Genomic DNA, 23,863 nt, shown 5'->3' with positions numbered 1-23,863 from the left:
CGCGTCCCTGCTCCCACCTGGCGCCCGCCCGTGCATCCTCGCTCTAGGCCTCACCAGCTGTCAGTCAAGGACATCAGGAACTCCTAAGGACAGGGTCTGGCAGCCCCGGCTTTCACAACGCACCTCCAAGTGCCCAGCCGCCGCCCCACCTCCATCAGAGAGGGCAAAGGGCAGGGGCCGAGAAGCTGCGGTGCCAGCCCCGTCCCCTCCCATGGGAACTCACACCTTGGAACGCTCTTGGGGCTCAAAGGTCCTTGGGAAACATGTTCTGGACGCAAGATCAGCCGATTAGGGCACTTGGGGGCCTGAGAACTGGCGGGCGGGGGCGGGGCAGCCGGGCTGTGGCGATGAGCAGATAAGCCCGTTGCCAGTTTCAAAACCAGCCCGCACCAGGGCAGGCGGGCGGGCCCCAGGGGACCTGCCGGAGCGCAGGGTGCCGGGCCAGACCCTGGGACGTGGCCTGCTGACCCTGCGGAGGGTCCCTGCCCCGCTGAGAGGACAGGGCAACAGCCAGGCTGCTGGTGGCCGACGGGTCAGTGCCGGCGTGAGGGCCGCGACGGCCGAGGCGCACAGTCCAGCAGGTGGGGAGCGTCCTCCCCGGTCCTGTTGACCCTGGTAATTTGCTTGGCAAACATCTCTCCACAGAGGCTCCAGATTAGCTGCAGCCGGGCTCTGAATGGATGAGGCCCCCACCTCAGCCCATGGCCTCCGGGAGCCCAGTGAGGCCACGACCTCCATCTGGCCGCCCCGCCCCGCCCCAGCCTGTCTGACCCCAGCCCTCCCCTGGCGGCCCCTGAGACACGGGACAGCCCGCGGGGGTGCTGGCCCCCTCGGGGCCAGTGCGAGCCTCTGGCTGGGGCACTAGGGGCAGACGGCCAGTGGCCCCCGCGGAGGGTGCTGCTGCAGCTCCTCCCTCCCGGGCGGTGTGATGCCCAGGCCACTCTGTGGGGAGCCGAGCACGGCCCGGGGCCGGACACAGCCACCACCACGGCTCACGGCCGTGCTCGCCGCCCGCGCTGGCCCTAAACCGCGGAGGGAAGCTAAAGGACAGGAGCAGCCGGGCGGGGACGTCACCCGCCCAGTGGCGAGGGACTCCAGAGGCACCCTGGTCTCGGACCGACCTCACGGAGGGTCCTAAGAGGCCCCCGAGCACGGGCCAGAGCCACCCCATCGCCCCTCGCCGGCCCCCTCCCGGAACGGCGGGCAGCCAGTGGTGCCCCCCTGGTTGGGGACACTGGGGCTCGCCCCCTTCCCTGTCTGCCCTGGCTCATCTGGGCTCAGACAGTGAATGCCAGCAGGGCTCGGGCACACGGGCGAACGTGTGCGCACTCTGCACACGCGTGTGCACAAACGAGTGTGGTGTCTGTGCACGCAAGCTACACGTGTACATGCCAGGGACACCGCCCTTCCACCGACGGCCCCTGCCCGGCCGCCCCGGCAGTCGGGCTGGGAGCAGCCAGCCCCTGGGCTGCTGTCCAGACCCCAAGCCCAGGTCTGCCCCCTCGGGGGCCGCACTCACCTGTGCCGCCGGGGCCTTCCTGGTGGCTTCTGAGCCACACGAGCTGCTTCATCGGGTGCTGTCCAGTTACAGGCCTGGGGCAGAGGGGGTGCTGAGGCTGGGGGTGGGGGGCGCCCTTTGTCCCCGACCCCCATCCCTGTGCTCCTCGCACACCCTGGTCTGGCCAGGGTGTTTCACAGAGACAAATGACATGTCCTTTCCTCTGCCCGTGGGAACAGAGGGTACCCCAGCTCCTACTGGCCCTGGGTGGCCTCCCTATCTCCTGAGCCCTGGCTGTCACCTTGGCTGTCCTCCGCAACCCCAGAGCCTTCGAGGGAGAGCCAGCTTGGAGTGGGCGGCCCTGCAGCTGCCCCTACCCCTCGGCCTGTCTTGGGGGGGACAAAGGCCATTGTGGGGTCCATGTTTATGTGCCCAGCGCCAGCCCCCAGCTCAGGGGCCGGGCCCTGCGGCCGCGAGGGGCCGGGAGCAAAGCCACGTCTGCTTCTGTGCAGGACGCTCGTCTGGGACAAGCACCGGGCTCCCGGGAGCTCGGCCCACGCTGCTCTCCCCACGACCACCCTATGGCCGCTCCGCGAAGGTCGCTGCGCGGCAGCGTGGTGGGTCTGGATCCCAGGATCCCCGGGGGGCTGGGGCACGGGAGACTCTCCCGGGCAGGGACACGCAGGCTCGCGTGGAGCCGTGCACACTGGTCACGGCCCTCGCAGACCTCGGACGTGGGGCCAGGGAGAGCCAAGGGCAGGGCCTGGGGGTTCCTAAGCCATGGCGGGGGGTGGGGGTGCTCCTGTGATCACTTCCGGAACCTCCCGGATGAGCTGGCCGGTGCCTGGATGACATGGCTCCGGGGGCAGTGGGTAGGTGGTGGCCTCGGGCCCGGGGAGCTGCAGGGCGAGTGGGTAGGTGGTGGCCTCGGGCCGGGGAGCTGCAGGGCGAGCCCCCGTCAGGGGCGGTGCCCGCCCTGCCCCCACACGCCCCTTTCCCACGGGCCTTTCCACACTGGCCCCACCGCTCCGCCTCCAGCAGTGCGGCTGGCCAGGGGCCTGGGGCCTCGGGGTGTGGGGCGGTGGGGCTGCCTCTGCATGGGGGTACTGCTGGTGGGGCAGGCTGGGCCCCAGGCAGAACCCTGCCCCCACCCCTCCAGGGGCCTCCTGTCCCCTGGCCACCTCCTGGCCCAAGGAGGCTGCCGCAGGATTTCTGGCTCACAGACCGGGGCAGCTCGGGCCTGCGGCCACTCCAGGTGGAGCCCGTTGCTGCCTCGGGCTGCCTGCCCCAGGGGCCCACAGTCTCCCTGTCCAGGGCACCTGCGGGGGGCAGCAGCGGCCGACGTGCTGCTGAGGGGCCCCCTGGCCTCACCAGGACCTGGGCCTGGAGTACCTGCCTGGGTGGGGCTGCCAGCTCACGCTGAGTCAGCGCACGCAGACAAACCCCCGGTGCCATCCTCAGGAACCTGGCCACACCCTCGGGAACCACCAATGCCGGTTTTCCCACGGTCGCTGCCCACCGCCGGGTCTTGCTGTCACCCCAATAGGGCCCTGCGAGGCCCTGCACCCTCCCCCATGCTGGCCGGAAAAGCCGGTTCTGTGCCTGCTTGCCCGCCCTCTGCCCTGCATTCCCATCTGCACGGGGCCTGGCACCGACGGCCGCCCGCTGGGTCCTGTCCACTCTGTGGTCCAGCGCCCCTGGCCTGACTGTGGGAGGCAATGGCTGCCCCGTGGAGGAGCCTGTGACCTGCCCTCGTGGGGCCCGTGGCTGCGCCCACGGCGGGCACAGGCTGTGTGCTGTGCTTGCGAGGCCCCTTCCTGACTCAGAGGGGGTGGCAGGGCCTCTGCTCTCCCGTTTTGAAGGAAGGGGGCTTTGGGGGGGGGGTGAGTCACTTCCTCAGCCACAGGGCCCTTGGCTGGCCTTACGCTGCCCCCCCAGCCGAGAGGTGTGTGCAGGTGGGCTGTGCCTTGGGGTGCAGAGACCAGTGGGGGTCCCACAGGGGACCCTAGACAGAGGCCTGGGGCCCCGCCTGGCCCCTGCCCCCAGCCTTCCTCATGCAGTCTGGGAGCCTGAGGGCAGGGCCGGCCTCCGCCCCCAGAGCCTGGATGGGAGGGAGGGGCCAGGTGAGTCTGGCAGGAAGGGCTGGGAAGGCTCCTGGCTCTCAGGTCCCAAGGGTCCGCCTGTGTGCCTGGTTCCCACGGCTCCCGAGGCTGCTTGGAGCCAACGCCCGCCGTGCCAACTGACTCTGGGTACTGGCGACTGCCTTGGGCAGGGGCAGGAGCCCACGGGCATGAGGCTGCTTCCCGGAGGCTGGGCCACCACAGGGACTGGGCCCGGGGCCTGCTGGGGCCTGGCGGCCTGCCCTCTGGAGCTCCCTGACCCCCAGGTTCATGGACAGTGGGAAAGGGCTGGTCCAGCCATTTTCCTGGAGGGTGATCCTCGCTGGGCTCTGAGAATGAGGAGGGGACACAGCAGGACCGCGGGACACTGCCCTTGCTCTGCCTGAGGCTGACGCTTGCGGGGCGGGCAGCTGCAGGGCTTAGAGGGGTCAGCGCTCAGGTGCTGGGGACCACGCCCAAGCGCCCACCTGCCCTCTGCTCTGAGTCCAGGAGTCCCAGCCACACCTGCCAGGGAAGTGGCCCAGGCAGTGAGCCCGGGCTGAGCGCGAGGCCAGGTCACTGCGTCTGTCCTGAGCCGTGTGTCCTCAGGAATGTCTGCTGCCACCGCTCCCGGGCGCCCACCTGCCCTGGGCGCCTGCGGGCGTCTGCTGCACCCACACCGAATAGCACACAGCTGGCACCCAAGTGCAGGGGGCTGTCCGGCCGGCAGAAAGCGGTGGACGGGCCAGGAGGCGGCTGCGGGCCCGGCACGTGCTCCTCCCCGGAGCCCGCTGAGCGCCACGCACTGCGGCGAGGCCTGTCGCCGCCTGCACACGCCGGGGGCCTCGCTGGGCAGGCGGCGGAAGCAGGGGAGAAGGCGAGGTGTGCGCCATGCCTGCGGCCCACCGGGGCCTGTCCGGGCCGGGACCCCACTGCTGAGCACGACCTGGGCTGGCTGGTTCCCTGACCAGCCTGCAGCAGGCCTGCGACCCGGGCACTCCCACAGCTCTCTGCCCTCAGGCCCCACCTTCCAGCTGGGGGACGATGTCCCTGTACTCAGCCCAGGAAGAGACAGGCTGTGTGAGACCCGGGCCCGGCCTCACTGCAGAGCCGCTGCAGCTCCAAGCAGGGCCCTGGCGGCCCCCACACCCCGAGGCCCAGCGGGAGCCAGGCCCCATGCTGGGAGTGGGAAGCATGGTCTGTGTGGGGCCCCTGGGGACCCCACGGGCGGGGAGGGCCGGAGGCGAGACTGAAGCTGTGACCCACGCTACAGTAATGGGCCATTTCTTGCTCTTTTAGAGCAAACTGAGAGAACAGCCAAACATGAAGAAAGCAGAGGAGAACCACCGCCACCCCCGTCTCACACCCTGGAGAGCAGCCGGCACGGCGTCCGGAGGTTCCCACTCCTGCCCGGGGAGCGGGGGACACGGCCGCGCTCGGCTTCAGGATGCCGGTGTCGCTGTCCGCAGGGTGCTTGCTGCCCATTGGGTCCTCGCCCCAGCCTCCACAACTGCCATCTGCGGCGGGCAGGTTCTGAGGCCTACCTGGGCCAGCGTGTCCGTCGTGACCCCCCAACAAATGGTGCCGGGTGCCGGGACAAAGGGCTGGGATGGAAGACCCTGGCCTGGGGTGTCGGCCGACACCTCGCTGGACGGGGCGAGACCAAGGCCCTGGAGGAAGCAATTAGGCGCAGCCGGGCCTGGGTCCGCACCACACCTCACTCTCCCAGCTGCTCAGCAGCACTTGTGTGGCCCTGAGCCATCTGCCTCCAAAGGTGACATGGCCCAGGAGCCTCCTCGGAGACAGGCATGTCATGGTTTTGCCTACGAAGACCCCACTGGCTCCGGCCCTGGGCACTGTCGCCCCCAGTTTGGCCCTGATTTCCAGCTGGAGACGGGCTCGGGGATACCGGGACTGCAGCCCCTCTCGTCAGGGCCGGTCCGTGGCCGAGATCCGTGGGACAGGCCCCCAGGGAGGCCCAGAGTGGGGAGGCGCAGACTGTGGAGCCCACCAGCAGTGTGCCCTTCCGCTCCCAAGGAGCCGGCTGGCCGCCCCCGCCCCCTGCCCCAGCCCCTCAGGCCCCAGACCTGGGACGGCTGCCCGCAGGGCCTGGCTCCCCAGCCCTGCCCCCAGGCCCAGGAAGGTCAGTTCCCACGGCCCCACCCCCACCCAGCCACTGCCCATCCCCTTTGTGCGGCCAGGACAATGTCTGCACAGACGGGCTGGGGGCTGGGCCTCAGGCACTGCCAGCACTGTGCGGGTCCCCGGGGGGTCAGGGGCCGCGGTGCTGGGTGCGCGAGGCCCCCGGAGGGCCAGGTCCGGGCACACGAGTGCGAGAGCCGGCACCTGGCAGGCATCTGGCACCCAGGTGGGGGGATGTGAGGCCGTCCGGCATGAGCAGCCGCGCCTGCGCGTGTGAGTCAGGGACGCGAGCGCGGGCGAGCCAGCGACCGTCGGGGGTGAAGGCATGTGCGCCCCTGACCCCGTGCCTGTGTGCGCCCCACTGGAGGGCGAGGCGCGCAAGGCGCCCTGACGAACCGTCTCTCACAGCAGATGGGGAGGGGACAATGCGTCCGGGACTTGCCCAGTGGGGCTGGACTCAGAGGACCCAGGGTCAGATGGGAGTCTGCTGACGTAGCCTCAGAAGGCCGGCACCCCAAGTCTGGACCTTGGTCTCACGGGAGGTGTGGGCCTGGCGCCTCTGAGCTGCCCCCACCCCCATCGGGTCCACCTCCTGCCACTGGGACAGGAGGGCCACCTGTCCCGCCTCAGACTTTGGAAGTGGAGCCCCCGGCCTAAACCCAGAATACGCCTGCCAGGTGCCACGGGAGGCTGCGCCCAGCTGTGGGGGCCCCAGCAGCCATGGGTGACCATGTGGACGTCCCGGAGTCTGGAGCGCTGGTTCTTCTGATGGCGGGGGTGGGGCCAGTGGGGTGGCCTGGGAGGAGGGCCATGTCTCAGCCGCCCTGGACAGAATGGCCGACGTGGGGTCCAGGACGCGGCGTGGACAACTGGGGCCTGAATGGGAGGCACTGGCCGCCAGGGCCACCCTTCCCAGGGACATATGGGAGGGTCTGAGCCCCTTCCTCCCCTCAGACCCCTCCGCGGCTTGCGCCCCTGAACCCAAAGAAGTGGCTGCAAAGGGAAGGGCAGGCAGGCCTCCCTCAGCGCCCGCCCCCCCCACAAACCCCGCTCTCCACCCCACCGCTCACGGCCAGGGCCCTCGGGTCCTGGGTGAGCAGAGGGCACTGTGCGGGGTCAGCAGGCGGCAGCCCAGCCTGGCCGCCGAGGGCCGGTGGCGATGAGACCCCACCAGCCAGTGCCTGGCGGGCCGGGCAAGTCCGCCGAGCCGGCGGAGGCGGGCGAGCCCCGGGCCAGACAGGGGGCAGAGGCTTCCCGGCCAGTGCCCTGGGCCGCCAGGCACAGTCATGGCCTCTCCAGGGGGATTTCAGACGCCGCGTGGCAGCTGTCTCTGTGGGACACAGCGTGGGACGTGTTTCTGGGAGGAGGCGCAGGCCGGGGACTTGCCTCTCGGCCTGGCCCGCCCACCGGGCTCCCGGGACGCAGCGGCAGCAAGAGCGGGCAGACGGGAGGCCCCAGGGAGGGGTGGGTGCTCACTGTCCCCAGGCACAGGCAGGCATGGCTGGGAACCCCCTAGGTCTCTCCATGAGGTGGGGCTGGGGGTGGCCACCTGTCCTGGGTTAAATCAAACAGAATCTGAGCCGGGGTGCCTTCTGGCCCCAGGCCCTGGGCGGGGCTCGTCCCCCTTCGACCCTCACTACCCCTCCCCGTCATGGCCCAAGCACCCCCCAGGAGGCACATACCTCTCCCCTTCTAACCCCGTGACCCCCCCCTCCGGGCTGGCCCCCAGGAGCCCGAAAGGCGCCCCCTGTGACGGGGCTCCCGGGCACCCCCGGCGCGGCGGGCCGTTCCCAGGCGGGGGAGGGGCGGCGGCCGTGAGAACCCGCCGGCGGCCAGGCCGCGTGGGAAAGCGGGGGGAGGGGCGGGAGCCGAGGGCGGGGCGCTCCTGGGAACGGCCCCCGCCCCGGCCGGCCTTTGAAAGGGCCACTCAGGGCGCCGGGCGGAGATTCAAAAGCAAACGGCCGCCTGCCCTCCCGCCTTCCCGCACCCAGGCTTGGGGCGAGGGGGCGCTGGGGGATCCCGCCCGCTCAGGGCCCCGGCAGTGGGAAGTGGGGGCTAGGGGGGCTCCTCCCAGCCTGGTCTGCTGGGTTGGGGGACCCTGTCCTCCTGGGGCCGCGGGGGAGGGGGTAGTGGGCGCCAGCGAGGCTGAGGCTGGCTGAGGACGTTGGGGCAGGGCCGGCGGCCCTGGTTCCCCCCTCCCCCTGCAGATTGGAGGAGCCAGGCGCTCAGACAGTAGGCGTCAGGCCCTGAACCTAAGCACTGCAGCCTGGAGTCTGAACCTGCTTTAATTTCCCTGGGGCCTGTCACCCCATCATGTCAGGCATGCACTGGGACCAGAGGACCGTCCCTGCCCCCCTGAGTTCTCTGTCTTGGGAGAGAGGAGCCTTAAAGTGCTTCTCCAAAAGGCTGTGGTGCTCTGAGATTGGCTGTGGGTCTGGAGGACTTCCTGGAGGAAGCGGCATTCAAACTAGGGCTTGGCAGGCCAGGTGGCTAGGGTGAGAGCTCAGATGCCAAAGGAGCTGGGGTCCAACGGGGTTCTGTAGAGGTTGGAGAGGGCTGGGGCACTCAGGGGCCAGGGTGTGACCCTTCCCATCCTGGGCCGCTGAGTCAGGCCAGGCAGGAGAGGTGAACCCTTCACTGCCACCTGGGTTTGCCCAGACTGGGGAGGAGGAGGCAGCTGCTCCTGAGCCCTACTCTCCCCACTTCTCTGAGGGACCCCCACAGTGTGCTCCTCCGCCCCGCCCGCTCCCCCACCTCCAGAGAGGGGCGCAGGGCTTGGCTAAGCCAGCCTCTCCTGAGGCTCCTCCCCATCCCTGGCTGGCTGGGGTCCCACCCAGGCCCCATCCAGCCCACAGAGTGGCCCCCAGCACTGCCCGCCCTGCCGTCCTGCCCCACCCCCCGCCCTGTGCTTCTCCCTGCGGATCCCATGGTGGGTGGGCGTTGAACAGGCTGCCTGGGAGGGGTGGGAAGGGGAGGCCCCCACTCCCCAGCCCCTTTTCTGTGCAGCCGGGGAGGGGAAGGTGGCCAGGTTGGAGTGAGGGGCCGTGTGTGCACAGGGCGCCTGCTGCATGGGTCACCTATGCTCCCTGCCCCGGCGTGACGAGGGCGGAGAATCAGCCTGGCAGACCCTGCCTCGCCGCCCCGAATGCCCTGGGGCTCCCTGGCCCCACTTCTGCTCTGGGGCCGGCAATCACTCAAAAGGCACTGGAGTGCCCCCCACCCCCGTCAATGCCAGCCAGGCCCCCGGGCACTGGTCAGTCCCTGCCACAGGCCCGGGCAGTGAGGGCTGGGGCGGAACTTTCCTGCACCAGCCACCCGCTCGCCGTGAGAGCAGCCGTGGGCAGGGGCCACGTGGCGGCCCTGCTGTGGGCTGCGCTGCGCTCACGGATGCTGACGTCAGAATTTCACGAGCTTCAGCCCGAAGGCTGCGGTGCGCTGATGTCACACCATCTCCAGCCCTGAGCCTCGGGGCCCCACGGACTGATGGGCACCCTGCTGTGCAACCCCGCACCCCCACCCCGGTTTATCCCAGCCAGCTCCAGGCCGTAGCCAGAGCCCTGGACGATGGGTTTAGGAGCTGGCCTTCGCCACGTCTGGCCAGTGGTTCCGACGCCTCTGTGGCTGGGGGCTTCCGGGAGCAGGGTTGTGACCATGGTCAGGGGAGGTGCGGAGCAGAGGGACAGAGGGACACCCGGACTCTGTGTTTGGCGTCGGGAGTTCTCCCGACTGGCTACAGGCTCGAGGGAATGGCACTGGGGTGGCCCCCTGGCCAGGGCTAGCTCCAGGAGCCTCCCTGCGCCGGTCCGCAAAGGTCCTAGCGGCTTGTCCTCAGCTGCGCCAGCACCGCCTCGGCCTGCCATGCTGGCCTGGCTCGGAACCGGCAGCGTGGACGTGGGTGTGTCTGCCCAGCAGTCCAGCTGTCCCCTGCACGCACATGCAGGGGACAGGCCACAGCCTCCCGCTGGCCCACCGCCCGCAGCCTGGCCGCAGCCCGTCGGGGCTGCGCGCCCACCTGCGTCGGGTGCACCCTGAGTTTCGACGTGAAGCTCGTCGGCCCTTTCGGGAGCGGACGGGTTATGTGCTCACTCTTCTGTCGTCGTTCGGGGGTGTGGTCGGAGAAGCCGGGCCTGGGGGCCCCTGCGCCGCGGCGGGAGCACCCATGAGAAGCACACAGTCGGGACGAAAGTCCAGCGAGGACGGCGCTGACCGCCGGGCCTTGGGTGAGCCAGGCTGGGGACCTCAGGTGCTGACCCAGGAGCAGCTGAAGGTGCCTCATCCCAGGCCGGCCCCGGGGGCGACGCAGCCAGGGGACGGAGGGTGGGGCTTGGGCAGAGGCGCAGTGTGGCGGCCTCACCTCCAGCAGCGTGGGCCGCCAGGGCAGGTGGGTGGGTTCGAGCCCAGCAGAGCAGACGGGGCTGGTGTCAGGCCAGCTCAGAAGAGCCAGGGTCCTCCTTGAAGCGGCCGGGCCGGATCACTGCAGCCAGGAGCCAGGGTGCCCAGGGTGGTGGGGCCCAGGTCATCAGTGCCCCAAGGGCCACGTGCCGGGAACCGGGGCTGAGCACTGGCTGAGACCCACGGCTTTTGTGGGAGGGGGAGGGGCAGACGAGAGGCGCTTGAGGCTGTGGGGGGTCCCTAGGGTGGCCTCATGGGGTTGGGTGGTCACTGTGGGCCCACCCTGCTGCCACCCCTGGGGGCGGCGCCGAGCCTTCATCACCCAGCCAGTGCCCAGAGCCTGCGGCCTGCTGACCCGAAACCTGCAGAGGCCGCCCGGCAGCTCCCACCACCCTGGAGGCCGAGCCAGCACCGGAACCAGCACCAGAACCTCCGTGTGGGATAGCCTCCCTCAGAGCGCCCCTGGCCGGCCCCTCTGACGGCCCTGGAGCCGGCCGGCGTCTCCCCTGCGTGGGGGGCGGGGGGGTGGCCGCCCTTCCCACAGCCTTTGTGCCTGTGTGACCCCAGGGGCACTGAGTGTGGGGACTGGGCTGGGGGCCTCGAAGCACAAAGGCCGGGGAGGGGCGGGGTCGGCCTCTTCCTGTCTGTCCCTGCGTCTGAGGTTGGGCCTTGGATGCAGGGAGGGTCTCTGGGCCCTGGGGCCTAGACCTGGCATGGCGGGTGTCTCGGCTGGGTCCTGGGCCCGGCGCTGAGGGGCGGCTGCGTGAGGCCCCCTCGCCTTCCACATCCTGGGTGCCCACGTCCCGGGGCCGGCGCCGCACGCTTCGGGACACCCCGCGACCCGCTGGGCTGCAGCCCGCCCCCACCACGGCCGGGACCAGAGGGACAGTAAAAATAGCGGCTCCGCCGGCTCCGTCAGCCGGCCCCGCGCAGGCTTTTTTTTTAACTCAAATTTCTTTGATAAAATATTTTCCCATGGTGGACGGCACTGGGAACGTCCTCTTGGCAGACGTTCCTGATGGACAGTCCCAGGCCTGATCGCCAGCTTCAGGGGTCACGACCCTGCCCTCCGTGAGAGGCCCGCCGCCCCTCACCCATCAGGCCCCGGCACGGCCACGGGCCAGCTCCGGGGCTCGCGAGGTTCTCCACCCTCCCGAGCTTCCCGGTGGCCGGCACGCGCCGTGCGCAGTCAGGTGCTGGGCGCCGGGCAAGACGCAGTCGGCGACCCCAGGCCCTGCGGGCCTCTCCCGTGTCCACTCGCTGCCCACCCACCGCAGCAGCCGAGTGGCCGGGCTCGCTCTGGGAATGCTCTGCGTGCTGAGCGGCTTCCCCTCTGGGAACGGCACCGAAATAGCAGAAGGGCGGACGTGAAGTGGAAACTCAGTCTGGTGGCGGGAGCTCTCCAGGGAGCGGCCAGCGCTGGCCGGGGCCGGGGGTGGCGGGGGTGCTGAGCCAGCGTCCGGGCGCTCGGGCCCTCTGGGCTGCAGGACAGGGCCGGGCTGGCCGGGCACAGCACAGAGGCCCGCTGTGTCCTCAGCACACCGCCCTCTGCGGCCAGCAGCCGGCGCCCTCTGATGTCCAGATGGGCTTATGCGTCGACCCGGCCCTCCTGCGGCCTGTGGGGGCAGAGCAGGGTCCGCGGCCAAACGAAGCCAGCTTGGTCACTGTGCCGGGCCCTCGGGCACTGCCTCGGGGCGCCGTGTGGCGCCTTTTCTGGGCTTCTCGGTGTCTGCTTGCGGCAGGCCTCTGGTCCCATGGCTGGCCCTGAGGAGGTTTCCCCAGGCGCTGGGCTGGGTGTGGGGGTGGCCAGTGTGTGGAGCAGGGCGGTCAGCTGTTCCCAGCCGCTGCTCCTGGGGTCTGGCTGTGATGCCCACTAAGGGGCTTGGGGAGCAGGTGGTGGGAACGCAGCTTGAGGCCTGCCTGGCTCTGGTGCAATGTGGCAGGGAGCCCCCTCTGTTTACGGTGACCCGGCTCCCGGCCTCCAGGTGGCTGACCCCGGTGAGCTCGGTCCTCCCACCCTGCCCAGGGCGCCTACCTGATGGCCAAAGCCAGGGCCCGTCTTTTCAGAGACCCCCTTCCCTACCCGTCTGGCCTTGTCACGTTGCCCTTTCCTGGGGGCCTTGTTCGCATGGGTTCCCGACACCTGTCTGCCACCCGGGGAGTGTTCCGTCCTGGGGCACGGCCAGCCTGCCTTCCTCTGGAACTGAGCCCAGCTGGAGGCTGCTGGACAGCTGTGGCCTTGGCAACTCCCCAGGCCCTGACCACAGCCCACTGGGCCCGGATATCTGGCCTCACACCTGTGTTCCCGCCATTGCCCTGCGCCCCTCACTGCCGGGACACAGAGATCTCTGCGGGGACCCCACTCCGCTCTGGCCAGCCTGTGTCCTTCGGCGCTGGGTGCTGGGGTGGCTGCCTCTGCTTCCTGGCCAGGGGAGCTGCTGGCAGCTGTGGACTCTTCTCAGTCCTCACCAGCCGACTACTCGCGGGATGCACGTTTGCACAAACGAGGACGGCGGCACCCCAGCGCCCCAGCTGGGCAGTGAGTTGGGGGCTGAGGCAGCCATGAGCCCCTTGCCCACGCCCGCCCCATCGCCCCAGGGCTGGGTGCCCCCTAGACTGACCCTAGGACCAGCACCTTGCCCCGCCCCACGCCTGCACCCTCAGGTGAACTCGGAACCTGCGGCCCTCCCCCTCCCCGCCCCCGCCCCCGCCCCCGCCCGCGCAGGCGCAGCTCCTGCTCCCAGGGCTCGCGCCCCCTGAGCTCGCCGCGACACCGCAGTCTGTCCCCGGCCGCCTGCGCCGCGCACCGCCGATCCCCTCAGGGCGCAGCTCTGCCTTCGTCTTTGTTTGGCCCCAGGCCGCCCCCAGGTCTGCCCAGCGGGGCAGGGAACCCTGGGGGCAGCAGGGCCTCAGGGAGGCTCCTGCCGGCGGGGCGCAGCGGCCGCCCGCTCTCCGGGCCCTGGCCCTCGGCTGCTCCCCCGCACGCGGCTTCCCAGGGCGCTGGGGGTTTCCTCCCCGGTCCCCAACTTCCTGTTTTCTCAAGAAAACGGACCAGCGGAGGCTCTGAAAAGCTCATTAAAATGCCTCCCGCTTCCCGGACGTCCTGGGATCTTAACAGCTCTGTGGCCTGAGCACAAAGAGGCAGCAGCAGACAGGGTTCCTGTCGTCCCGCGCCCAGCCCCGAGGCCAGGCCCGCCGCACACGTCCGGCCCCGTCCTTCCTGCCAGGGCAGGGGCCGGGGGCCTGAAAGGGGCTCCTACCCCGCCGTCCTCTCTCGCACTGCACCGCCGCCGGCCCCGGGCTGCTGGGTGCAGGAGTGAGCCAGGTGGGCTGGCACCATGGCGGCCACCTGAGCCCTGATTGGGCCTCGGGTCCCTAAGGGCGAGGCTGGGCCGCACCGAAGGCTGGGACTGGGCAGCACCTGCGACTGGGCATCGTGGTGGGCGGGCCTCCGGGATGCACTGGGCATATCCGGTGCCCTGCTCCGGGGTCCCACAGCTGCCTAGCAAGGGAGGGAGGGGGGCGCCTGTGCCTTATGAGGGCCAGCACATGGTGCAAGGCCCCAGACCCGTCTCAGGGCTTGACCCTGGACACTGCTGCCCCCTCCCCAGGGAGTGCTCACCAGCTCTTTCCAGCTGATGGGGCGGACCCAGTGGCTGTGGCCCTCGGGGGATGGACCCCCCCCCCCCAGGCCTAGGGCAGGGCCTTACTCCAGAACCCCGAGGGAGGCCAGCCCTGGGCACAGGAGGAAGCCCCCAGATCTTGGTGGACACCCCATCTGAGCAGTCTGCTTTGGCCATGCCAGCTCCCCTCTGCCACCCCCAGCCCCAGATGGCACTGACCACTGCCCCACTGTGTGTGTGGGTGTCTGGGGGCAGGGCGAGAGGAGGCGGAGAAAGCAGCAGCCAGGCACATGACCACGGCTTCCCTGCCGCTGCCAGGGACATGCTGGGCCCGTCACGGAGGCGGCATCCTGGTAGGCCCGGGGCACGGCCCTGAGGGAGCAGTCCACTCAGGGGCAGCGCCTGCCCGCCCCGGGCCTGGGGCTGCAGAGATGTGGCTGTTAAGCCACAGGCAGGGGACCCAGAACCCGCCCAGCCCCCCGCCCCCACCAGCTGGGGCAAGAGCCTCCTCTCGGCCCCCAGGTGGCAGCGGTGCTGGGTAAGGCCCCTCACCCACCTACCCCCCGGCCGCCTAGGGGCCAAGTGTCTGGGCTGAGGCCGGCGCTCACCTGGTGGTGTGGCTGCCCAGATGTCAAGGTGAGCCTTCCCTCCCTTGCAGGAGGGAGACAGGCGGGGAGGGGCATGCTGCCTTCTGGGGCTGGGGTGCCTCTGCCCCCACCCTCACCCCCAGCAGCCACCGGATTCCTGCAGCGGACCTGGCCACTGGCCTTAGAATCATGTGGACGCTTTACGTAATTGCAAACAAAATTAAATTTAAAAAGAAACCTTTAAAAATCCAAAGACAAATTACATGAACCACAAAGAGGAGTGACGTGAACTCAGCGAACAGACCGCTGCCGACCCCAAAATGAAAAACACCCTTCCGTGACCCTGCTGTGGGTGACGACGCGGCACCGTCCCTCGGACACGGGCGACTGTGACCCACGGCAGGTGGCGGTGCCGCCGCCGTGACAGGGTTCTCGGCCGAGAGGGGGGAGGCGCGGGCTGAGACGAAGAGACGACTCGACTCGGCAAGCCCCAGGCCTGGGGAGGGGGCGGCAGTGCGGCCTCCGACGGGCGCGGCGCACGGGCCCGAGACTCGCCGCTCTGCTCGCCGCAGGGGCTGCCCACCAGCGCCCGCCCTGTAGCCGGGAGCGCCCCGTGCCCGGCCCGCGTCCTCGCCACGTTTCATCCTAAAGGAAACCAGGAAACCAGAGCCTTTTAGAGAAACAGCCAGTTCCAGGTCTGAGGCAGACAATGTTCGCAGTGCGGCTGGAACGGCTCGGCACATCAGAGCGCAAGAAGTTATCGGTCCATGTGTCACGTCCAGAGGTCTCGGGAACCCACAGAAGCTCCCACGTGCCACAGGGGGCAGCGTGCACATCGGTGAGGTGACAGCTGTGGTGGACAGAAGCGTCACACATCGTCACGTTGGTGTGTTCGGCACGGTTCCTTAAAAGTCAGTAGTTATCTCTGGTGATTGCAAGGGGCCAACTCAAAAATGTAAAAGCTAAAGTTATAAAACGCTCAAAATAAAACAGGGGGAAATGTCATGATATGGCATTTGGCAATGATTTCTTGGTTATGGCATCAAAAGTAAAGATGACAAAATTAAAAATAGACTGGACTTCATGAAAATTAAAAACTTTTTTTATGTCATAGGACACTATCAAGAAAGTAAAAAGACAATCCACGGAATGGACAGAAATATTTGCAAGTCGGATATCTTACTGGGGATTAACGCCCAGGACATATCAAGAACCCCTACAACAAAGGAAGCAAGTAACCCAATTAGAAAAGGGACAAAAGGCTCGAAGAGACATTTCTCCGAAGAAGATGTTAAAATGGCCAAGCAGCACGTGAAAAGAGGCTCACTACGGGCAGTCGTCAGGGAACCGCGAAGCGAAACCCCAGTGAGATACCGCTCGCACCGTCGGGGCGGCTTTTATTCGGCAGGGCGTGGGGACACGGGGCCTCGCACGCCGCGGGGGGCAGAAGCGGCGCGGCTGCTGTGGCTCCTCAGAAAGCCGTGCGAGTCGCCGTGTGACGCGGTGACTCCACTTCCACGCAAACGCCCCAGCGGACGGACGCGGGAACCTGAGCGGCCGCCTCTGCGCTGGGGCTGGCGGCGCGGATGGTCCTGGAGGACACGGCGCTCGGTGAAGCGAGCTGGTCCCAGAAGCGCCCGTCCTGTGGGACCCGGTCACGGGCGGTCCAGAGCGGGGTCAGGGACCGGAAGGAGGCGGCGGGGCCGGGGCGGGGGGAGGGGCCGGGGCGAGAGTCGAAGGGGACAGAGTTCCCGTCTGGGAAGGCGAAGCCCTGGAGAGGCTGGTGATGACGGCGCCCGACAGCGTCACTGTGTCCGATGCCACTGAATTGTACATTTAGATGTAAAGATGATGAATTTTGTTACGTATATTTTACCACAAGGGTAAGGGAAAAAAGCGAAAAAGCAGCGGTTACTCTAGTGACAATAAATAATATTTATCTATGTGATGAATAGAAAAGACGCAAACAAAGGGTAGTCAGATGGAGGAACAGCAGACCCCCTGCAGCAGCGGGGGGGGGGGGGGCGGGCAGCAGGGGGGAGGGGCGCCAGCGGGGGGGGGGGGAGGGGGCAGCAGCTGGGGGGGCGGGCAGCGGGGGAGCGGGGGGGGCAGCAGCGGGGGGGGCGGGCAGCGGGGGGGAGGGGCGCCAGCGGGGGAGGAGTGAGGATGGAGGGCAGCAGCGGGGGGGGGCGGGCAGCGGGGGGGAGGGGCGCCAGCGGGGGGGGGAGCGGGGGGGGGCAGCAGCCGGGGGGGGGCGGGGCAGCGGGGGGGAGCGGGGGGGCAGCAGCGGGGGGGGCGGGCAGCGGGGGGGAGGGGCGCCAGCGGGGGGAGGGGGGGGGGGGCGGGCAGCGGGGGGGGGGGGCGCCAGGACACAGCGACTGCTCTCGAAGGCCTGTCAAGTGCTCTTGTCGGCCCAGCGACACTCTCTTTCAGGAGAGACCGGAAATAGAACATTTTCGGGAAAAGTGGCCCCAGAGAAGCACGTGGCACAGGAAGGCCGTGTGGCAAGAAGGGGCTCGCGGCTGGAGCCCCGCACGCCCACGCAGCGTGACGTCCACGGCCTCCGTTTCCTAGAGCCGCGGAAAGGCACGTGGCCTTGACTGGCTGGCAAGGTGGGCGGCAGAGCCGCCCGGGCCTGGGACCCGCCTCGGCGCTGCCCGGAGACACCGGTAAACATGCACGCAGAAATTCTAGGGTAACCCTTGAAGGAAGAGAGACAGAATGCATAACTTTCACATGAATAGAGGAAAAAACAGAACGGGGTTAAAAAAGCTAAGGGACTGTGACGAAGGGGAAAAGAGCAGGAAGCGGAGGCCGGGGAACGGCGCAGACCCCGTGGGCGACACACCCACGCGAAGACCCCTGGCGAGCCCCGCGGCCCCGGAGGCCCAGATGCGCCTGTCGCCGTGAGAAACTGCGCTGCCCGAGGTCGCAGAACTCTGCGGGGGCGCGCGCGGGCACCCCCAGCGTGGCGACCTTGACAGGGCTGCAGGGCGGGGCTGCCGAGGGGGCCCTGGGAGACCTCGACTCCCCCCCTGGGCTCTGGTGGAGTCCGGCAGAGGACGGCCCCCCGAGAGACAGCGGCGTTGAGCAGCACAGCTCGGAGGCTCGAACTGCTGAGTGTGAGTGTGAGAGCGAGAGTGTGAGTGTGAGCAAGAGCCAGAGTGTGAGCGAGTGGGAGGAGCACCTGCCGTTGGCTGCGCGCCGCGTGGAGCAGGTGGCCGCCCACAGGGCGAGTCCTCCCGGCCGCCGCCCCATGCGGGGCCTGCCCCGCTGCCGCTTGGTTTGGTTGGAAACCCATCTAAAAAGAAACTAAAAAGCTCCCAAATGCCAAGCTTTCCGAACCTAAAAACACGACCATCTGAAGAACTGTTAAGTCAGTAGCTGTAACGGATGCTTGAAAATTATTAGAACTAAAAAAAAAACAGTGAGAACACGACATATCCAAACCAACGGAACGCAGTGAAAACGGCCCTTCAGGAACAATTTATGGTCTTAGATGTTTATATCATAAAATTTAAGAGGCTGAAAATTAAAGAGCTGAGCGCTCCACTTGGAAATAACCCCAGGAAAGCAAAGGAAGGAAACTATAAAGATAAGAATAGAAATTACAAGACAGAACACAAAAATGCAAGAAAGGGGCGGCCACACCGGACGCTGCCGCTCGTGGAGACCGTTGGATTGACAGGTGTCCGCGAGAGCGAGGACCGGGCGGCACCGGCCGGGCCAGACGGCCGAGCCCCCACGTCTGAAATGCTGAGGAGAGGGACGCGGCCCAGGAAACCCCACGACTCACCAGGCATGGCGATGGGGTTGCGGGGGGCAAGCAGCCCCGCGGCCACGAGCAGGAGCCAGCCCCAGGACGCCTGCCGGAAGCCGCCAGGCGGGAGGAGGCGGTGCAAACTCACTCCGAGCCGCAGGAAGGGGAAACGAGGACCCCCCTCCCCCGCCACGTGCTCGTGGGTGCAGGGTGGGATGTGGGGGCACCGCACCGGCTCACAGGAGCCGCGGGCCAACGCCATAGCGCGGGGGCGGCCCGGCTGGGGCCAGCGCGGCCGTTCGCCGGGTTCGAGGTTGACCGGGTCGGCCGCGAGCACGGCAGGCTGCTGGGGCCACATGAGCTGCAACCCCGTCTGTGTCACGGTGAGAACGGGCAGCACACGGGGTGACGCGGACGTCCTCGGCCTGGCAGGGGGTGCCCGGCAGCCACTGGCCCTCGAAACGGTCCCTTTTAGGTCAGAAACGACACAGAGAAGCTGCCGCCACCGCCGTCTGCTGTGGGCGACGCCGTCGCGAAGTCTCCGCCGACGCGCTAAGAGGAGGGAGAGAAGCGAAGCGTGAGGGGCGGATGGGGAGGAGGACAACGAGCCTTGTGGCTGACACACCCTCAAAGAGAACCCCAAGGCCAGAGAGAACCCAGAGAACTGGCGGCCAGTTCGGGGTCTGAACTCGAGGTCGACTCTCAGGTGACTGAGAGCCACGGGCAGCTGCCGCCGTGCGGGCCAGCAGCAGACGAAACAGCCGGACTGTCGCAGCGTTGAAGCGGGGTCTCCCGGGGCAGAGTTGTGCGGAGGAGGTGCACCCCAGGGCTCTGCGGGCCGCCAGCCGCATCTGAAACTCCGCGGAGCAGCGCTAGGTGAACCCCCTTGGGTAGGAGGGTCGGCGTCACGAAAGTGCCGCTCCCCGGGGCCGGTTCACACCTGGACGTGGCCCCCTGGGAGAAGGCGGGCCTCGGCCACCAGGCGCCCCTCCGGGGGAGCCGCGAGACCCAGCAGCCCCCCACAGGCTCGGTGACGTGCCAGGCCGCGACACACAGTCACGCCCGCGGTGGACTGGTTACGGGGATGCGCACAAGGCCACGCGGCACGTGGTGAGGGCGCGGGGCGGGCAGGGCCCAGAGCCCGCTGGGGGCGCCGACGAGCCGAAACCCTCCTGCCGCGGCGGGGCACACGCGGGAGGGGCCGTGCACCGCCGAGGCCCGGCAGAGACTCGGCCCGCGGGCGGGACAGGGCTGGGCAGGGCCGCCCTCTGCCAGGCCGAGGCCCAGGCCGCAGACCCCTAGAGGGACGCAGGGGTCCAGAGACCACCCTGTGTGGGCAGGTAGGGAAATTCAGCCTCAGCTGAGGGATGCTCTGCCGGCCCAGCGGCGGGCCAGCCCGGCGAGCAGGCTGAAGGGGGCATCGCGGACGCCCCGGGAACCTGTCCCTCGCGGGCCCTGCAGGGGCCGTGGCAGCAGGCCGGCGGCAGGAAGGGGCGCCGGGTGGCGGTTCACACGTCTCGTGGGCCCGGTACCGCGGGGCCCATTGCAGGGCGCGGTCCGAGGGGCCTCACCCCCCACCCTGCGGTGGTCCGCGCGGTGCCCAGGCGGCGGAGGCTGCGAGCCGGGCCGAGTGTCACACTGTCTGTCACGCACTGCGCAGGGCCCCGGCCCAGACCCGGGGGCCGCGTCTGCGCCCCCTGCCGCAGCGCCTGCCGCACAGCTCCGTGGGCGGCCGCGCCCCGTGACGGACGCAGCACTCAGGGCCGGCGGGGCCCCCGGGGAGCGTGGTCTTTCATTTTCTAGCAGTAAAGCAAGAACCATGAGCGATGTGCACTCAATGCAGAAACAGCAGAAACACAGAGAACGACTCAGAGTCACCCACACTGCACCCCGGCGCGGCATGAGCCTGTGCGCTTCCCCGTGCGCCCCGTGCGCCCCGGAGGGGTGTGTGGCTCAAAGCCACAGGGGACACAGCCCGAGGCTGCCCTGGACAGGGCAGGGGGCGCACCGCCGCAGTCGGGCCCTGGGACCCCGCCTCTCAGAAGCTGACCACGCCCACTTTCCTTCTGCCCAAGTGGAGGGTCCAGGTGGGGGAGCCCGGCCTCCCCGCATAGTCCCACGTCATAGACAGCAGTCTTCCTCCCTGAGAACCTGAAGAAGCAACCTGGGGGCTTCGGCCACCTGCAGAGTGGGGGTGAGGCCACCTGCGGGTGGGGTGGCGGCCGAGCCTCTCGCTTCGCGCTGTGACCCCGCCTCGGGCTGCAGGCCAGGTCGGCCATGGGCGGAAGCGGCCTCTCGGCACAGTGCCCAGGACTCGTCTACTAGGCAGTGGGCGTCGGCAGGTGGGGTGAGCGGGGTCGGCCTCTGCCTCCCGCCAGGGGCCTGGGTGTGGGGCCTGTGGGTTGCCGGGCAGGGTGCCCCTCACCCAGCAGCCGGACAGCTGCTGTGACTCGTGCAGGGCTTTGCCCAGCACCTGCTGCACGAGGAGTCTGAGGCCCCGCGGCCCCGTGCGCCCCGGGCTGGCATGTCAGCCACAGATCTGCCAAACAGTGCCCTGGGGGGTGAGGCCCACACTGGGGAGGGGGCGGCCACCGCCCACGGCCGCCCTCTGGCCCCACTCCGGGCTCCAGGCCGGCCGGCCGGTGCTCCCCACTGCCGCCAGCACAGGCGCAGAAGGCCAAGCGAGGCTGAGGCTGTGCCGGGTCTTGGGGCCACGTCACTCGCCTGCTGGTCGGCTCCGGGGGTGACGAGGTGTTCCCCCAGGGCCGTGCTTAGAGCTTCCGAGAGGACCTGAAGCAGGGCTGGTTCTGGGGAGGTGGAGACGCCCGTGTGGGGACCCTGTACTCTAGGCCTCGGTCGCTGGTGCTCAGAGAGCGGGCCAGGGCAGGTCCTGACCTGCAGACACCCTGGCAGCCTGTGGCCGGAGGCCCCTGCCGGGCTCAGCAGGAGGGGATCCGCGTGCTGGACAGGCCGCGGGGTGCCGGAACCTGGGTGAGGAGGGGCGGACCCCATCCTCCCGGGAGTCTGAGACCCCCTCCTCCAGCCTCCGAGGTCTCGGTGCTCCCTGGGCGGCCCGTGCAGCCTCAGGCCCTGCTTCCCGCAGGCAGCGGGTTCCCACGTGGACGACAATACGTGGAAACCCTCCGCATTCTTCGGGATGTCCGCTGCCCTTCCGGAGGGCTCGGCCTCGCACCGGGGCCGGCCTTCCGGGCCTTGCCCTGGGGTCTGCGTTCCTCTCCGGTGACTCATCACCCCCCCCACACACACACACACCCTGGCACTCCAGGGGCGGCTCGGCACTGCCCCCCGCTGGACGCCACTCCGGACAACATGTGCCGCGCTGTCCGCCCAGGAGAGAGGTGACCAACCCCGCTGACCAGCCCACTGCTCCTGTGCCAGCTGCACCCAGGTCCTCAAGACCCCGTCTTCCCCTAAGGCCACTTCGCTCAGGGCTAGAACAGTCCCACGACCCTGACGATCCCCTGGTATGGGGACAGCCCTACTTCCATGATGGCCACATGGTCAGGGGACAGCTTTGCACCCAATGAGCCCTGCCTACAGCTCAGGCCTAAAGGATGGAGGCTGCGAGAGACGGCATCTCTTCTGGGGGGGACAGGCCCTCTTTAGCACTTTCACCCCGACCTGCTGGGGCCTTTGGGCCACACGCCTGGTCCGCGCATGCACATGCGAGGCACGCCCCCCCATGCCTGGTCCACGCGTGCACACTCTCTCGGGGGCACCACCCGTGGGGGGCGGCTTGACCAGGGAGGCGGGTCCCACCTCGACGACGGCTGCCGTCAGCTCTCTGGGTGACTGTGCTGAGAGGCCCTGGAAGCCCCGCCTGCAAGCAGCCTGGCCTGGGCGTCCCCACCCCATGTTCCGTCGGGTGACGTCAGCAGGGCGCCCTGACCAGCACCCGGGAAGGCATGTGCCAGGGTGGGTCCTGAGGGGGAGGGGCCTGCTCCCCTCGTGGTGGCCTGGTGACAGTGCTTGAGCAGCCGGGCTGGCTATCCCACACCCCATCTTCCCAGGCCCGCGGCCCCGGGTGCCCTGCAGAGGGCTGCACTCCTGCACCCTCCTGGACCCTCCCGGGGCATCCCACCCCCACCCCCTGGGTTTCTCCCGCAGCCGAGGGCAGCTCCTTCCTGCAGCGGCTCAGAAGGCTCACCGCTGGGTGTGCCCGGCCCCAGGCCCGGCTACGCCTGCAGGGCGCGTCCCCTCTGCCAGCACAGTCAGCGGGGCCTGGCTCCTGACTGACCCTGGCAGTCACACAGCCGGCCTGCAGGTCTGCACACCTATGCCGCCAGAGAAGCTGTTTAAAACCGAACCCCAACCTCCGGGTGATGTGCCTCCATCTTTGCTAAAAGCCGCCAGTTTTGCCTTCGTTTCTGGAGGCAGGCACCTTCACTAAGGGCCAGAGAATCCACCGCTTCTCCAGGGGACAGCAGCAACCCTGGTGCCAACTAAGCCTCAAGTGCGTGAGGCACAGAAAGCAGATGGTGAAGACCAGAAGAAAACCGATAACGCAGCAGCCGGTTAAAACGCAGAGGACGGAGTGAGCCGATCGGCCCACGTTCCGAGTCCCAGGAAGAGAACAGAGGGAGGAAAGGGGGCAAGAGGCGATACCTGAAGAGCTAATGACCGAACGTTTCCAGAACTGATCGAAGACACCAATCCACAGATTCAAAAAGCCCAACCAACCCAAAACGAGAGAAGTAAACAGAAATCTCTAACTGGTCCTCTAACAGTGAAACCCAGGAGCAGGACAGCAAGGCAAAGGGGAGACCCTGAAAGCCACAGAGGGAAACAGGTGGCTTCCAGAGACGAGGAGCAAGACGTCTTAACGGCACATTCCGACCCAGCCGAAGGGCTCCTGCCACTCAAAGCAAGGTCTCCGCTCACAGTGAGACGGAGAAACCACACGGAAAGGTAACGGAGGGTGTTGCACAGCGTGGATAGTAAGCAAATTTCTAATTAGCCTACGGGTCTGAGAAAAAGAATTATAATAGAAACTGTCTTGAGCGAAACAATAATAAAAATAATATGTAGTGAAACTTGGGAATATATTTGAGAAGAAAAAAGGCTTAAAATTTAGTTTAGTGGGTTGGGGGATCAAAAAAAAAAAAAAAAGCCAAAAGCAGGCAACAGAAACAAAAATCGACCAGTAGGACCACGTCAAACCAAAACACTCCTCTGCAGCACAGGAACCACCAACCAAATGAAAGGGTGAGCCACGGAGCAGGACGCAGTGTCCGCGAGCCACACACCGGAATGAGGGCCACCCCCGAAACGCCCGGGGGCTCACGCAACTCAAACCAACAGCGAAAAACGCCAAGTAGTCCGGTTTAAAAACGATCGGAGAAACTAAACAGACACCTTTCCAAAGAAGGCATGCAGGTGGCCCACAGGTGCACAAACACACGCTCAGCGTCTCGAGTCGTCAGGGCGGCTGCATCGGGTATCACTCGCACCTGTCAGAACAGCGATTATCAAACAGATGACAAGCCCTGGCGAGGGCGCGGCCAGGGGGCCCTGACCCGGCGCGGCCGCCGCGGGAACCGGCGCCGAGGGGCCTCGGAAAGTTAGAAATGGAACCGCCCTGTGACCCAGCGACCCCACTTCTGAGAATGCACCTGGAGCAAACGAAATCACTCCCTCAAAGAGACGCCTGCACCCCCAAGTTCACGGCAGCGATATTCACGGTGGCCAAGGCGTGGAGACGACCTGTCATCTATCAATCATCTATCTATCTATCTATCTAT

This window comes from Rousettus aegyptiacus, unplaced genomic scaffold (genome assembly GCF_014176215.1).
Source record: "Rousettus aegyptiacus isolate mRouAeg1 unplaced genomic scaffold, mRouAeg1.p scaffold_m13_p_3, whole genome shotgun sequence".
In the NCBI taxonomy this organism is placed as follows: Eukaryota; Metazoa; Chordata; class Mammalia; order Chiroptera; family Pteropodidae; genus Rousettus; species Rousettus aegyptiacus.
Note: the sequence above shows the minus strand (reverse complement) of the source record.